The sequence below is a fragment of the Equus quagga genome, chromosome 1 (assembly GCF_021613505.1).
Source record: "Equus quagga isolate Etosha38 chromosome 1, UCLA_HA_Equagga_1.0, whole genome shotgun sequence".
In the NCBI taxonomy this organism is placed as follows: Eukaryota; Metazoa; Chordata; class Mammalia; order Perissodactyla; family Equidae; genus Equus; species Equus quagga.
The window spans coordinates 78,731,468-78,748,091 of NC_060267.1; the positions used below are offsets into that span (position 1 = coordinate 78,731,468).

The window sequence follows — 16,624 nt, forward strand, 5'->3', positions numbered from 1 at the left end:
AGAGAGATAACTATTCAGGGGAGAAGGTCAGGGGGATTCAGAGCTGTGAGGACACTGGGGAGCAGTTAGCCTACACTCTGATCCATAACGTGTAAATTACGTTCTATAGGTCAAATCCAGTCCTCTGCCTGTCTTTGTAAATAAAGTTTTATTGGAACATAGCCACCTTCATTCATTTATGTAAAGTTATGGCTACAATGGCAGAATTGAGCAGTTGCAACAAAGACTCTACAGCCCACAAAGCTTAAAATATTCACTATCTCATCCTTAACAGAAAAACTTTGGAAACCTCTGCTCTAGCCTTAGGATACAGATGGGGAAACTGAGTCTCAGAGAGAGGACGCACCTATAGCCACACAAAAATGTGGCAGTATGATGGATTAGTTAATGTAAAAACTTTACAATCAATAGACCATCAATATACTTGAACTGTGAATCTCTAAGGAGAAAAAATAGAGTAGGGCATCTTTTCTCCATGGAATATCTTTCAAAAACTATTGAAAAAGAATACTTTTGAAAATGCTAATCTGGTACAACTGCCCCACTTTAAACAAGGAGAAATTGTGCCCCAAAAAATAAAATGACTTTCCAAGGTCACATGGTGAGTTACTGACCCTTTCAGCACATGAGCCCAGTCTTTTCTTAACCAATTCATCACTTAAAGTACTGTTTTTATCTCATATTTTAAAATGTAGATGGCCTGCCCCTCCTAGCACCTCACCATATGTACATAATTTTATCAGGAAGGAATGTAATGTGGTGCTGGGAGTAAAGATTCCCTTGATCAAACAAACAAACATTGACAGCCATTGGCTTAAAGATATAACTATCCATTTAACAACAAAACAAGCCATAGATCTTTGCTGGTAAGCTTTTGTCCAATAAATCTTTTTTTCAATCTATCAGTCAAACAAGTGGGGTTAAAAGGCCATAGTTCAGGCTGAAAACTGCCCTGCAGTAGCAGTACAGAATTCACAGCTGAACTTAAGGGCTGGTCTTGCTAAGGAGGGCACTTGGGTATCATCTGGTCCAATCCCATCATTTAATAAGTGAGGAACCTGAGACCTAAATGGAGAAAGGGATTTACCTCTAAGTCCTATGCATGTTTATTAATGATGATCCTTTTCGTAAAGACTGTGTCATGTCTAAGTTATGACCTGGATGAGAGTTACAACAGGGAAGACCATTAGCCATTCCATTAATTATTCCTCTGTAGACATTATGATTGCAAAAGCTAATTGCTTCTGATCCAACATCACTGTGTGGCTAAAGTCATCTTTTCAAAAGGCAAACCCTATATTCTTCTCCTGCTTAAAACTCTTCCATGGCACTTCACTGCTCTTAGGATAAAGACCAAAATCCTTAACATGGCACATAGGTAACATGGGATCTAGACAATCTGTCTGCCTCTCCAGTCTGATCTCTTATCCTATTCCTCCTAATTCTCTTACTTTCAGCTACGTTGGCCTTTAAGTTCCTTGCACACACCCTAAGCCTTTCTCTTCCAGTCTTGGCACATGCTCTTCTCTCTGCACAGAACACTTTTCCTCATCCCATCCCTACCCTCTGCCATCTCCTGGCTACTCCTTCAGATCTCAGTTCAAGTGCCAATTCCTCAGTAAAGTCTTCCCTGAACTCAATCTCCATGTCACCAATCCTGATTACGGTTTCATATTAAAGGTCCTCAGAGCATTCTGTTCTATGTATCACCTGTTAATGTCTCCAGACTATAAGTTCCACGTGAGCAAAGACAGTATTCATTTTTCTGATTCCCTTATCTACTTTACATAGCACCTGGAACATCATAGAGTTTCAATACTATTTTCAATAAATGTTTGTTGAATATACAATATATTTATATACTCTGATCACTGTGCTATCTTGTCAAAGCATTGATGAGTCTAAGAGCCAAGATTTATGAATTTCAAGACTGACAATTGACGTCTTGTAATCAAATGACAACCTCTTCCCAAAGTAAAATTATCTCTCTCAATGGAAAGGTTAACAGATGAATAGCTGATCAATGTGCCAGTTGTTCTGACCTCCTCAAGGTTTTCACATAGGCCCTTGCCATTGAGGGGATGGGAGAGCTCAGTTAAAACAGGCTGTCTTTAACAGGCCAAGGATAAAGAGCATTTTTGAAGAGACTTATCCTCTGTTCACATTTCCCATCCCTCTGAACAATGCTTCCAAAATAGGATCATGTCTGGTTTCAAGCCCAATTCAGTTCCAATGACACTACAACCCATTCATTTGAGAACCTGCCAACTGAACTCTCTTTTTTCTCCTCCCAAATTCCTGCTGGGTATTATTTTGTTGCCACCAAAAAAAAAAAAAAAAAAAAAAGGGCTCCGTTGAAGTGACAACTCCTTGTTGGGAGGGCAGCCAGGGCTTTTCGGCAGGAGGTGATGGCACTGCTTGCCCTCATCCAGAAAACAAAACAAAGGCATCAGACTAAGGGCTTCTGGGAGAGCCAAAGCTGTGCGAATGTTTGTTCAGTATTCGGCAACGGTGCAGGGCGCTGCCTCCGAGTCAGACAGGCTTGCTTTGGCAATACACTTGTAGTTGAAGCATTTAAAGGCTCCACAGGGACCAGAGGGGCTCAAATTAGAAACGTTAAGGGTGGGGAAAAGAGGGTGAGACTTTTATATCATAAAGAATAGGCTTTATTACAGCAATGGCCTCCCAGGAATTGCTGAAATGGATCATTTCTTAGGCGGAGTTACTGTCTCCTGTTGGAGGAAAGCGATTGCTCTGAGGCCTGACTCAAGGACCCATACAAATATCCTTAACAAAGGGAAGGTAGCCAGTTGAAATGCCATCGGCCAGGACTGCACTTCTGTGTTGTGCAATCTGGACTTCTCAGCCTAACCAGTCAAAATCCAGCATCGTCAATGTGCCCTTTCTAAATAATAGGACCAACCTAAATGAGTTCTTGTGAGGATTAAATAAGGTGCCTGGCAAAGCTTAAGCACTCAATCTTTATTAGTTGTTACTGTTGTTGTTGCTGTGGTTGTTATTAATTACTGTGGCTGTTGTTGTAACAGGATGTTAAAACTGAAATTTCTGTTGAGACACCAATACAGAACAGAAGTGAAATCCCAAAGCCAGGCCCCTATAGGCAGAATTTACAAAGGAGATGAATCTTAACTAGTTTCATAACTCAAGAAATTTCAGCCAGAACAAGGGAATAAAATAAGGTCAGAGAGTAGACAGGAAAGATTTCAGAAAATTTTGCTTTGGAGAGAGTTATTACCTAATAACGTACCCCGCACGCCAGGTTGGACATGTAGAGCATGCTACCTTCTATACCAAATTTTGTGAACAGTGGCCTCAAGAGTGCCCCTTGGAGAACTTGCTATGTGTTCATGTAACCAGGAAGATAGTGGACTGGGGTCTTACTCCTCCTGTACAAGCTCTAGTCACCTGTGGCAGCAGAACAGAAGGGGCTGCATGGGGATTTGCCCAAAATTCCAGAGGTTGCCAGTGTGAAAAATGTTTGAGTATTTCCCCTGGACCAGATGTGGGTCACACAAGAGAAACAGCTGGCCTGGAATTGTTTTGAGTCCTACCCTAGAGGAATTATAATGGAGATTCAGAGGTCCCCCACAGTGAGAGTCTCCATGAGGTGGGCAGCCAGAGAAACAGAAGGTGGAAGCAGCCAGCCAAAGAGAAATGCATCCTCCAGGTCTTGGAGAAGCCCTTAGCAACAGGGACCCCTGAAAAGCTCCTGAAAAAGCCCCCAAGGGAAAGGGGCAACTTCAAAAATCTGTCAGGACCAGAGAATGCAGAACCAGGTACAAGGGTACCAGGGTGAGTATGACCCTCCTAATCCTTACCACTTCTCCTTCCTTCTGTTTTGACCATGGAGGGAGAGGAAGAAGTGCCAAGGTAGAGAAACAGAATGGAGGCCAAGCTTGCCCCACCTCTTAATGCCCCACCGGGGAAGGCAAGAAGGTTTGATTTGTCAAATTTAGAAATTTGATTAAAATCTTGGACTGGACATCCTAATTCCTGGTTTGAAACTGTGTTAGCAACTTAAAATGTCTATAGCACTGTCTATTCCATAAAAGTGGTGATAGATTAGATGTGCCCTGCTAAGATTTTCATCCAGGAGCAGAGGAAGGTTATCCCAGTGAATGCATTAAAGAGAGTGTGGGAACCAACTCACATATATACTTTTGAACATATATATATTCATAAACTGTATTTTGATTATTCTCAATTTGTACTATCAAGTGAACCATTTACATCATCATCATCATTACAGTGCTTATCACATTTTCAATTTTAGTTAATGTGCTAGTTAAATTAATATCTGTCTCCTCAACTAAACTATGAGATAAGGGCAAGGACTATGGCCAGTTTCAATCACCATTTGTATCCCCAGCACACACTTCACTGTTTGATGTAGTGTAGACTGTTTGCAGGTAAACATCCAAATAAATGAAGAGATGAATGTGTGATCTGATCCCTTTTGCCTTCAATCCTTTCCATTCGTATAACACTTATCACATTTCAAACCCACTCTCTCAATTTATCACCATAGCCCCAAAGGCAGATGGTCTTAACTTTACTTTATTGTACAAATGGTAGTTCAAAGGGGTAAAGCCATTTGCCCAAGGCCACACAGCTAATAACCAGTCCGGCCTTTTGTACTGGTTCTACTGCTCCTTCTATCATCCATACTTCCTCTCCAAAAAATGTTCGGCACTAATTCTCACTCCTGCATGAGTCATCTCTTTTGCAAACACTTGGGCCTTCCTTGTTCCTGTCACCCCTAGACAACACCCCTGGGCTCCCTCACCCTTTCCATGGGCTAAAGGATCCCATAGGTAAAAGGCATTTTAAAGGTCACTTGGTCAAAAATCCCATCTAATGTTTCATTCACCACCAAATCATCCTCCAGCTTCTTTTTGGACATGTTTAATGATGCAGAACTCACTACCTTTTTAGGCCTCCAGTTCCATTATGGGACAGCTCTGTTAAATCTAGATGGCTTCCCATCCAGGAACTGCATTTCTCATCCTAAGCATCAGACTCAGACTCAGAGTTACACGCTTTATGCTATTTGGACACCCTTTCTGAAGTGCTCAAGCCTGCCCCCTACCTGGGGGTCATGCTAAGATTAACCAACTAACTCCCCATCCCAGGAACTGTAAGGCATTCTTCGTGGCTTCTGATAAGCTGTATATGTCTGAGTGTGTGTGTATGTGTGTGCACGTGCGTGTGCATATTGGAGAAATAGAAGGGGAAGCAATGGTGGAGACTGTAAAAAAAGACAAGTCACAAAATTGCCAAATCCTGGGACAACTGATCTCCTGATCTAACATAATTTGCAACTTCTTCTCTAAATACACAAGGAATAAGCCCAATCACAGAGGGACAGCTAAAGCACAGTGACTTGCTTGGGTTTGAATTCCAGCTCTTCCATTTCCAGCTGGGTGACCTTGGACAAGTTGCTTAACCTTTCCGAGGCTCTGTTTCCTTATCTGTAAAACATCAATAATAGGAGTGCCTAAACCTTGGAACGTTTGGAGGATCAATGAGAAACAGAATCCAATGAGGAATTTACAAATTCTAGGGTGTCAAAAGCATTATCAGAGGTCATTTATTCCAGCCGTTGGCCTTCAACTCAGCATTATTCAATTCTCCTGTATTTCTGAATCTGTAAATCTTCCCTTGTGACCTGCCAGTACTTTAGCCACACTGTCAGAAATTTCTCCTTAAACTACCTGCTTCCTACCTATAGAACACAGTAGACGGGGTAGAATTGAACGCTTAAGTCCAAAGCTATTGTCAGACCTCCTGATTTCAGATCTTGGGCAAGTCACTTCACCTCTCCAAACTTAGCTTCCTCATTTGCAAAATGAGGATTCTAATTCCTCATTGAACTGGTCTGAGCATCAAATGAGAGACAGCTGATTTCCATCTGTGATCTCACATAGTCCTCGCTATCATCCTACAAAGTAGGGATCGTTGTCCCCTTGTACAGATGAGGGAACTGAGGCTCAGAGTGACACCGTGTAACCTAGAAGAGGATACAGTACTTGTTTCAAGTGAAAGCAGTTAAATCTCTGAGGAAGGTCACACTGTCTGTGGGGCAGGGAGAGGGAACCCTGGACACTGCCCAGTTGCCCAGGAGTGGCTGATGTCTTTTGTTTGTTTGTAAATTAGAATTCTTTTAATAGGTATTTTTAAAAAGGACTAAAATACCCATGTAGTTCTGCTGTGTTATCTGACCTAAAGAAAGTAAGGGGCAGAATGAAGAATCCCCGTATAGCTCAGTGGGCCCAAAAGTGAGCCTCACCACAGACTAAGGCATGCTCAGCCCCCTACCCACTACTCTCGACTTCGATCCCTCTTACTGTTCAAGGAGCAGTCAGTATTGAAGTGTATCATTTACTCCTGCCTTTGAGACAAGGTGGGCCATGCAGTAATGGGAGGCTGAAAAAAAGGCCATGTGTGATCTCCTGCTGCCCTCTAGTGACTGCTTAAGATGATTGCTCTTGGGAAAAATCTTAGTTCTTCCACGCCAAAGAATGATTACTGTGTGCAGAGCAACTTGCTAGGGGCTGAGGGCAGCAGGGAAGACAGTAAAGGCTTAGTTACGATTCAAGGAAGCCTGGAGTAATGACCACGAGGGTTCTGAACAAGAATTTGCTTAGAAGATCTATTCAGGGACAGGTTTGGAGCTAGGCACTGGTAGGGGTGGCAGGTGGTGGTGGTGAAATTATAAATAATGATTTGTTCCGATCCCAGAGTTACACAAGAGTAGAGATCTGATTAAGTGTATCAGCTAGGAAGGAAAAACAAAAAAAGAAGGAGAGGGTAGAGACTAGAGACAAGGCAGAGAGAAGAGATAACTGATGGAGCAGGATGGTGAAGGAAATAGGAAGAGATGAACTCCCAGGTAGCAGTAGCAAGGATGTGGTCTGAATGTCAGACAGATCTCAGTTTGAATTTTAGTTTGATCAGAACTATACATTCAACCCGGTCCTCTTTATACAGTTATACAAGTTGTACACTACAGAATGGTGACAAGGCGAGGATGTGAGTGGGGACGGAATCCAGCTTCACCTCTGCTCCCCATGCATGTGCCCACGGGATTGAATCCAAGTCAAGGAACACCATTTCCGGATTCATACAAAAGGTGACTTACGGGCTAGCTGAGGCCTTCCATCTGACCATGGACAAGCTATGTCCCCTCTTGGAGCCTCTGCTTTTTAATGTATAAAATAAGCTAATAGCACAGACGAAACAACGTTGTTAGAATTTAAGATAATGCATGCCTGTGCCGCTCAAGAGATTTCAGTTCTCACTATTACTGGTATTATTATAACCACCTAATTTTATTTTTAAGATGTGGTGGAATGAGCGCTTGAAAAAGGGAAAAGGTAGAAAGGAAATTCACATTTCCAGAGCTTCTAATCCATTCTTTGCCAAACACAAGACACTGTGGATCTCAATGCATCTTCACAACAGTGCTTTGGACTAGGAATATTATAATTTTTACAGCCACATTTTACAACTGAGGAAACAGAAGTTCTGAGAGGTGTCAGATGCAGCGAAAGACCATTAGGCATTCAGAGGCTGAGTCCAAAGGCCCTTTTCTGCCTAATGGAGCACAGAAGCATCATGAATAGGAGGCCTGCCTTCTCCTCCCTAGGATCCCATTCCTCCTCTTTCTTAAGAATTCTGCTCAAAATGTGTCCCCTCCAGGAAGGATTCCAAGATTAATTCTTCTTCAATTTCTTCCTCCTCCTTCCAGTAGCCTCTTAGGCTGGGAGTCAAGGAGGAAATGCCCAGAAGGACTCATTCCTGGACAAGGTTTGGGGACCTGGAGGCCTCTGAGATGCTAATGATTGGCCTTAGATGAAGACTCCCAGATCTTCCCGTTTGGACTTGACCCGGGGGCAGTAGAGCATGCCAGACCACCCTGGGGCTGGTGGGAGGTTGCCAGGTTCAAAAGTTCAGGAGGGTGTGAACCTAGGGTAGAGTGTGTTAGAGGCTTTGGTGTGAAGAACCATCAGAAGACAAACTGGCACCCTCTGATCACTTTTCTAGAGGGCTCACAGTCTTACTTTTACACTTCTAAGTATTTTCATCAAAATCTTAACAATACTCAGGTTAAAAGATCACCTTTGAACATGAAGACAGGCAATAGTTTTGGAGAACATGTTCAAGGTGAGTTACTTCTTGCATTAGCTCCCTCTTCCCTGTAGCTGTGCTGTGAGGGACACAGAGAGAGACTAATGAGCCCACCCATCAGTAAATAAAATCAAAATAAAGGGCTGAAATCCATCAAGGATTCCCTGTCTTATCATTGAGGAAATCAGTAAAATTAATACTAATAATAGCTAGAATTTTACAGGCACATATTCCAGGCCAAATGTTCCGCTCTTTGCTTTGCATATATTATCTTACATGGTCTGTGTAAATCCTAACAACAATGAGCGGCAGGTTTCATTATCGCTTTTTAAGAATGAGGATATGGAAGCTCACAGAGCTGAAATCAGGGGCTGGAGAGAACTGGGTTTCCACTCGGACCCGTCTTGTTCCTAACCACTTCTCTACTATCTTCAGCTGCCTCCGTTCTGCCAGATGACTGGAGATTCAGGCCTAGGCAGTTCTAAATTCTGGAAACTGAACGTGCAACTTCTGTTACTTCTGCCCATTGCATCACAGTGATTAGCAGTAAGACCCTTAAAATAAAATCAAGGGACAATCAACAGGGAATTGGTAGAAAAGCTATGGTGCATCCACAGAATGGAGTCTTAAAAAGGAATTCAGACAGTCTTTATACGTGATTTGGAATAATCACAAATATGTTTTATTAAACGGAAAAAGCAAAATGCAGAACAGTGTTTATAGTGCTTTCTTTTAGGTAAGAAAAGAGTATAAATATATAGATATATGTATTATCTAAATATACATGAGATTTATATATAATACATATTATATCTACACACCGATTACACACATAAACAGACATATTTTTTCACTAAAAAACACTGAAACAATCAAAAAACTAAAAAAATGGTTACCCACGGGGTAGCAAGAGCATAGGGTCAAGGGGACAAGGATAGAAGCCAGAGTTTTTTGAGTATATCAAAAAAGAAAGCCAAAAACAATCTACAAATTATATGCAAACTAAAAAAAACCTAGCTATATATCAATTTGTGGCATAACCACACAAATAAATAATTATGTCAAGTGGCTTTAAAATGCAGCACTGTTATTTTACATGCTTAGTGAGAAACATTCCAAAGGAAAAATTATTTGCAAATAAATCTTAAACTAGATGTAATTACTTACTGCTAGTTGTGATACTGAAATCATTATTTTGAAACTATTATGTGTATATCATGGGCTACAGCAAACAAGGCATTACTTTCCTGTCATTAGGAACTAATATTATCAGCATAATAGGCACTCAGTCCAGGTATAAAGTCAAAGAAGTTGAGAAAAATTCTGTACACTGAAATTTCAACTTGAAATCATATAAACTTATGATTTGTTTTTCTCTTTTTAAAAAATAAACATTTCATAGCTCTGCAAAGGTCTAGAAGTAATGGCAACCTAGTAGCAATGAATATCTTGAATGCCCAGACTCTTGTTTTTAAATACCATTTCCCACTAAAAGGAACAAAAGATTCTTGGAAAGATTCCTTATTCCAAGTCTGGAATAGGTATGGTGCAAACTGAGCCTGGGATATCTTGCTGTGCCAAAAAGCAAGATAGCTGCCAAAGACTAATGTGGTCATTTCAAAAGGACATAGAAGCCAATTTAGAGGGGCTCACACTGGCCTAACGTTGAACAAATGGAACATCAAAGTGAATAATGACTGCAATTGATTGAAATAGATCAAATAAATAAATTTCCTGTACTTCATAACATTCCTCAAACCAATGATCCTCACCACTGGAGATGGCTAGGAGACCAGCTCATTAGTCTGAAAATTGATAGAAGAATCAAGTATTAGTCAAGCTTTTATCATATGAACTGGATTTCAGGGTAACCAAATTTTTCCTTATGGAAATATTGTAGATAATAACAGCAGGAAGAATGACAGAATTAGAAAATTACCATTTTGCAATCCCTAATAAAATAATAGGTCTAGGCAGCTATCATCAATGAATCCTAAAAACATTAGCAGAAGGGCTAATGGGAAAATTTTTAATTGATGGAAGGGATTTATAGTACCTGGCCTGCTGATCAATCTTAACATCACTAACAGTTGTAAACCAGACATTACGTGCCTTTGATCTGATACCCCAGGAAGTACACGGCACGGCCTGCCTACTTCAGTTTGCACTCCTTGGACCCATGGATGGTATTCAAGGCTTTGTGAACTTGTACAGGGAAAAATATACATCTTTATTTTCAGTATCCTCCAAATGCAATTTAGCATTTCCTTAAATTATGAATGAAGGCAACAAACAATAGTAATGTAGCACTTCCTATGAACTGACACAAATTCATATATATTTCTATCACATTACAGTTGTTACAAATATTTCTAAATATTTATGTTCAACACTACTTAGAAATTATGATTGTTATTAGACTCTCCACTAGATCTTGTCATTAATAAAGCAGCACATATATTACTACATTACAAATTTTTTTATATTTCGATAACTATATCTTGATATAATTTCTTTCCCGTGTAGTCTCCACGTACTTAACTTTATGCATTTAAAAACATTATTCTGATAAGGGAGTCTATAATTTTCATCATTCTACACAAGAGGTTCATGGGACAAAAACGTAATGAATCCCTAGGAGAGAGGAACACGTTTAAAACACACCAAGAGGAAGCAATCAGCTAAATCTGCAAAGTGGAAAATTCTAAAGAACAAATGAGTCAATATCTTCAATTAATAACAATACAGGCAAAATTGCAGATGCAGCTATTATAGATTAAAAGGGAACTAATACAACATGTAGACATTTTGATCCTTATTTAAACACACCTACTATAAAAAAGATATTTTGAAGCAATTAAGGAAATTTGAATATCAACTGCTAGATGTGATAATGATGTTGAGATGTGTTAAAAAAAATAATTATCTGCCAGAGATACATAGTGAGCTATTTATAGGAGGAATGACAGGATATCTGGGATTTGCTTTAAAAGACTCCAGCAACAAAAAAACAAATTGGGGGTGAGGAATAGCTGAAGCAAATTTCGCAAAATATTGACAATTACTGCAGGGTGAAGGGCACACAGGGACTCAGTATGCCATTTTCTCTCCTTGCATGTGTACTTTTCTCAAAAAAACACTGAGAAAAAAGGGCTGCCAGAAGGATTACACAAAATCAGTAAAGTAGAACGAGGAGGGATTTTTCATATCTATATTATGTATGGTTTTGATGCTTTCTTCTAAATGCATTTTCACTTGTTTTATGTTTAAAACGTTTTAAAAATAGCAATAAAATTCCCCTACTTTTAGAAAAATAAATTAGAATAAGGGATAGCATTGACATGAAAAGAATATGTGGGGCAGAGGTGGGCGGGGAGTGTTGGGGAAAGGAGACTGTTTATCTGTTGCCACCCAGTCTTACAGATGGAGTCTACAACTGATGGAGAGAGTAATGGTAGACACCATAAAGAGAAAGCTGGCTGATATCCTGGAGCCAAGAGGACAGGAAATTTGGACTGGGCTTGTGATGCGGGGCTTGCAGAAATAAGACCCATGGGAAAATTCCCAGCAGCCCTCATTTAGCATTGAGTTGAGTTGACGTTGATGACACGACACAGGGAATGTTCTCTGGGCAAGACTTCAATGCTACCAACATTTATCAAGCACCTACTCAGCCAGTGTTTGATTACTGCTGACCTTTGACCATCTACATTAGTTCAAACCATTGCAAACTGGGTCTGGTCAATGCACATAAATGTGTATGATATTAAAATAAACCTTAGGAATTCTGAACCAGCTGTTTTCATATCAGCTAAGGAAACAAATCAAAAAGAAAAAAAACAAAATCTCCCTCCACAAGGACATTTTGCAGTCTTATTTGTGATGGTTAAATGTTCAAAGATGAGCTTGTCAACTTGACAAACTCATATAGCTAGTTTGACAACTATGAAGGCCAGAAAAAAAAAAAAAGGGGATTTTAAGCATTTTCCCATATTAAGTAAATAAAATGTAAAAATCTGATATTTTTTAGAAAAATACCTGCTGGATACCCAGCATGATAAGAATGTATGAATGGATTAAAAAGGAAGTGTGTAAATGTTGATACTTATATAAACATGACCAATATAATGGTTATATTAAGGTGGTGGAGAAAGTTGACTCTTTTTAAATGCTCTTTTATGCTTTAAATTTAAACTGAATCCAAGCATCTATTGAGTACTTACCATGGACCAGCTATAGGCTAGACTGAGAAAAACACAAGGATTGAGTATGGCATATGGAGATGAGTCAGAGTTTCAGCAGAAAGTAGACTAACAACAGACAGACAGATAGATGCATAGAGATACATAAATAGAATGAGAAAGGGAGGGAGCCAAGAAAAGAGAAATGGACGGAGGGAGAAAAGGGGAGAGGGAGAAGGAGGCAGGTAGGAGGGAGGGATGGAGCCTCTAAAAGGCCTGCAATGATCTTACCTCCGGATGCACGCTGCCTATTATCATCTCTTCCATTGGACTAACTTGCTTTTAACCAACAGAATATGGCAACATTGAGGGGATGTCACTTCTGTGATTAGATTACAAAAGATTGTGACTTTTGTCTTGCTTGCACACTCTCTTTTGCCGGCTTTGATGAAACAAGCTGTCATGGAGAGGCTCATGTGGCAAGAAACCGAGGGCAGTCTCCAGCCAAAAGCTGGCAAGGAACTGATGCCCTCAGTCCACCAACCCTTAAAGAACTGAAACCTGTCAACAACTACATAAGTGATCTTGGAAACTGATCCTTCCCCAGACAAACCATCAGATGAGACCCCAGCCCTGGCCAATAACTTAACTGCAGCCTTGTGAGAGACCGTGAAGCAGAGGATCTAGCTGAGCTGTGCTCAGATTCCTGACTCACAGAAACTGTGAGATAAGAAATGTGTATTGTTTTAATATGCAAAGTTTTGGGATAATTTATTATCCAGCGATAAGTAATACAGATAGATATAATTTTATATTATTTCATGAAAAGTCTAGCAATCATAAAACACCTAGACTGAGACAAATTTGGTTAGGATGTACTAGAATTTTAACTCCTTACATTTTCTCCCTTATATTCTAGAAGCAAGAAATTCCTCTTCCTCCTCAGAATTCAGTTGCTAATAAAGGAAGAAAGGGAGAATATTTTGTCAACAACAGTAATAATAACAATAATAATAATAATGACAATAGTAGCTAATATTCATAGAGAACTTACTCTTTACCAGGCAGTGCTCTAAAAGCTTGAGATCTATGAAGTCATCTAACACCATTCCTATGTGGTAGATAACTACTATTATTCCCATTTTGCAGAGATAGAAAGGAAAGTACAGAGAGGCTAAGTAAGTTGTCCAAGGTTACACAGTTTGTCAGCTGCAACAAGGTACGAAGCATTACTTCAAATCATCTAATCTATTCCGCAAAACAACCTTCCAGGTGGGTGGAACTGGGGTTCCAATTAATATGTGACCCCAAAGTCCTTGCTCTTTCTAGACATAGTGGTGGACTTAATACGCAAACTTATTTGTAATAATAATAAATGCAATACAATGAAGATTACTACATGCTAGGCAACATCCTAATATCTAAGTGCTTAACATCCAATGTCTCATTTTCTCCCAACAATTCTGTGGGTTAACTATTGTTATGCCCATTTTAAAGAGAATGAAAGAGAGGTTAAACTAGAAATCTTCTTTGTAAACGGAGAAAACAATACTTAGCTCGTATGGTGATGCTATTGGGTGAACTGTCCCCTGAAAAGAGATGTTGAAATCCTAACGCCCATTATGTCAGAATGTGACTTTATTTGGAAATAGGGTCATTGATGATGTAATTAGTTAAGATGAGGTATTGGATTTTTAATTAGGTAATAAGGAGGTCATATTTAATCTGACTGGGACCCTTATAAGAAGACACAGACAGAGGAGAATGCCATATGAAGATGGAGACACACGAGGAGAAACAACCACAAGAGACTGAAGTTATATTGCCACAAGCCAAGGAATTCCCGGGCCACCAGAAGCTGGAAGAGGCAAGGAATGATCCTCGCTCACAGACTTCACAGAGCGTGGCCTCGCTAACTCCTTGAGTTCAGACTTCTCTCCTCCAGAACTGGGAGAGAATAAACTTCCCTTGTTTGAAGCCACCGAGTTTGTGACACTTTGTTATGAAAACCCTAGGAAACTGATGCAGGTGGTTTCAATGGTAAACGGTCTCTGCGGTTTTCAGCAAACAGGGTGCTAACTCCCCAGCTGGTCTGAGAAGAGGGTCTAAGTGAGATCTCAAACTATTTGACGGCAACTCTGCCATCTCCCCACCTGCAACACAGGCCCCTGTCCAGAGAAGCTCCTTGTCATTCTGCTGTAACAGGCCGCTCTGAGTCTCTAACGTGGCAGAAACCCAGAGCAGAGGGCAATTCCTGCTCTTCTCTGGTGATGCTGCTCAGACCAGCTCGAGTGTCTTTGCCTTGACAGGATCACACTCTGTGGTCAGGATGACAGCCATGATTGTCCCTGTATTCCTTGACTTCCTAAGCATTGTTATCTCTCCTTCTCTCTTTTGAGTTTTAGAACAAACCTTACTCAATAAAATAAAAAGATAGCTGGTGTCATAAAATGTGGGTAAGTCTTTGGATGGTGGTTCAGAGTGTGTCATGGGCCTGACTGGCCTGGGTTTGTACCCCAGCCCTACCACTTCCCAGGAGGTGACTGGAGGCAACATACTTAATCTCACTGAGTCTCGGTTGTCTCTTTTGTAAGACGGAGCTACTGATGTCTACTTGAGCCACTATTGAGTGGATTAATTGTGACACGTGACAATATCTGTGAAGCGCCCGGTATATTGCTGGTGTTCAAAAAATGGTGTGCTCTTTCCCAACTGACCCTACTGAGTTGTTCTGCAGCTGGAATAACTCTAGGTCAGAAAGGGAACGAACGTGATTTGCCTAAGGTCACATTTCTGAATCTGACTCACTCTGCAACTCTTATGTGCTGGGCACTGTGCTAAGAGAAGTGATGACAAACGGGCATTGTCCTTCAGCCCACTAGTGAAGATTGCAGGGAAGTGGTTAATTAGATCCCAATCTAGTATGTGCTTTGTGAGAAATCATCAAATTACAAGTGCTGCTACTTGCTGAGCATGCAGAGAGCACCTTGGAGTTCCCAGGAGCTCAGGAAGGTGGGAGAAGCAAGCACCCCTTCTCCCCTGGCCCTGCAAGGTTCCGTTTGCATCCACTGGCTGCCAATTTTGAGCAAAACCTGCCACAGGGCCCTTTAGCCCCTGACTGGGCCCCCTCCTGACTCAACCTATTCCTGGCCTGTCTGGTCAAACCCTGGCTAGCCCTGGACTGCAAGTACATCCTTGAAGTCTCAGATAGCTCCAGAGCTCTATGCTAACCCAGGCATCCAGAGCCCCCACACCTGTTCAAAGGATGTCATGAAGTATACCAACCCAGCCTCCTATTGCCTTCAATATCTGAAATGCTGGGGCTTCTGGAATCAGCAGTCTCAAGAGTGTAAGAGCTAACTGCAATTAAAAAAATATATATATATCCTCAATTAAGCGAAAATCTCTATATATCCATAATCTTGGTTAATCCTCATAGCAAACCTCATCTCCTTTTAGAGATAAAGAAATGGACAGAGAGATTAAACAAGGTTAAGAGAGTGGGTTCTCATATAGAATCAAGTTCCAATCTGGGCTTTATACTTATGAACATGTGGCCTTGCTGTTTAACCACCTGGACATCAGTTGCTTATCTACTAGGGTCATTGCGAGGATGAAGTGAACCATCATGTGAAGTGCTCCAGCCCGACACGAAGTGCTCAAAGATGTAGGTTTTGCTACTGTTTTTGATCGCTGTTTTGTCATTATGTAGGGTCACATACCTAAGTGGAGTTTCAAGTCCAAACCCATCCTACTCCAAACCCCTTCCCGCTCCTAGGCTATACTATATGGTCACCTGCAAGAGCCAGTAATTGGCCTCAAACTACCTATACCTAAGCGGCCACAGGTCCTCGCAGCCAGTCGGCCAGACCACCTCCCACATGGGAAGACTTTACCCTTTCCTGGCTCCCTCAAAGCTACACTTGGATTTGGGTTCCTGGGTACCTTCGATCTGCAGGGAGGAGAGCTCTATCTAGCGTGCATTCCTGTATCCACCTCTGCTGTCGGCCTCCCAGCTGAGCAGGAGGAAGACTCCTTGGGCAGAGCAATTTGTTCAACAGATAAACTTGTCTCTGCGGCGGCGTGTCACAGGGAGAAACGCCAGGCCCGAAGAACTACCTTTCTAATTGAGTTCAGCTTCCGTGCTGGCCCCAGAGTGGAAGTTGCGGTCTTCCTTAGCCCATTTCTCAGATGGGAAAGCTGAGGTTCAGAGAGGCCTTCCTGCGAGGCGCCAGGCTTTGTTGAGGACCACTCCTGGAGGTCGTGGTTTAGCGACAGGGTTGACACACATT

The 16,624-nt window shown here is 41.2% G+C and overlaps 1 protein-coding gene across 4 annotated transcripts in view; it reads right to left on the reverse strand.

The window, feature by feature from the left end:
* Positions 1–16,624, reverse strand: part of ASTN2 (astrotactin 2) — an 826,144-nt gene that overhangs the window by 177,890 nt on the left and 631,630 nt on the right. The gene's annotated exons all lie outside the window — the stretch shown is intronic.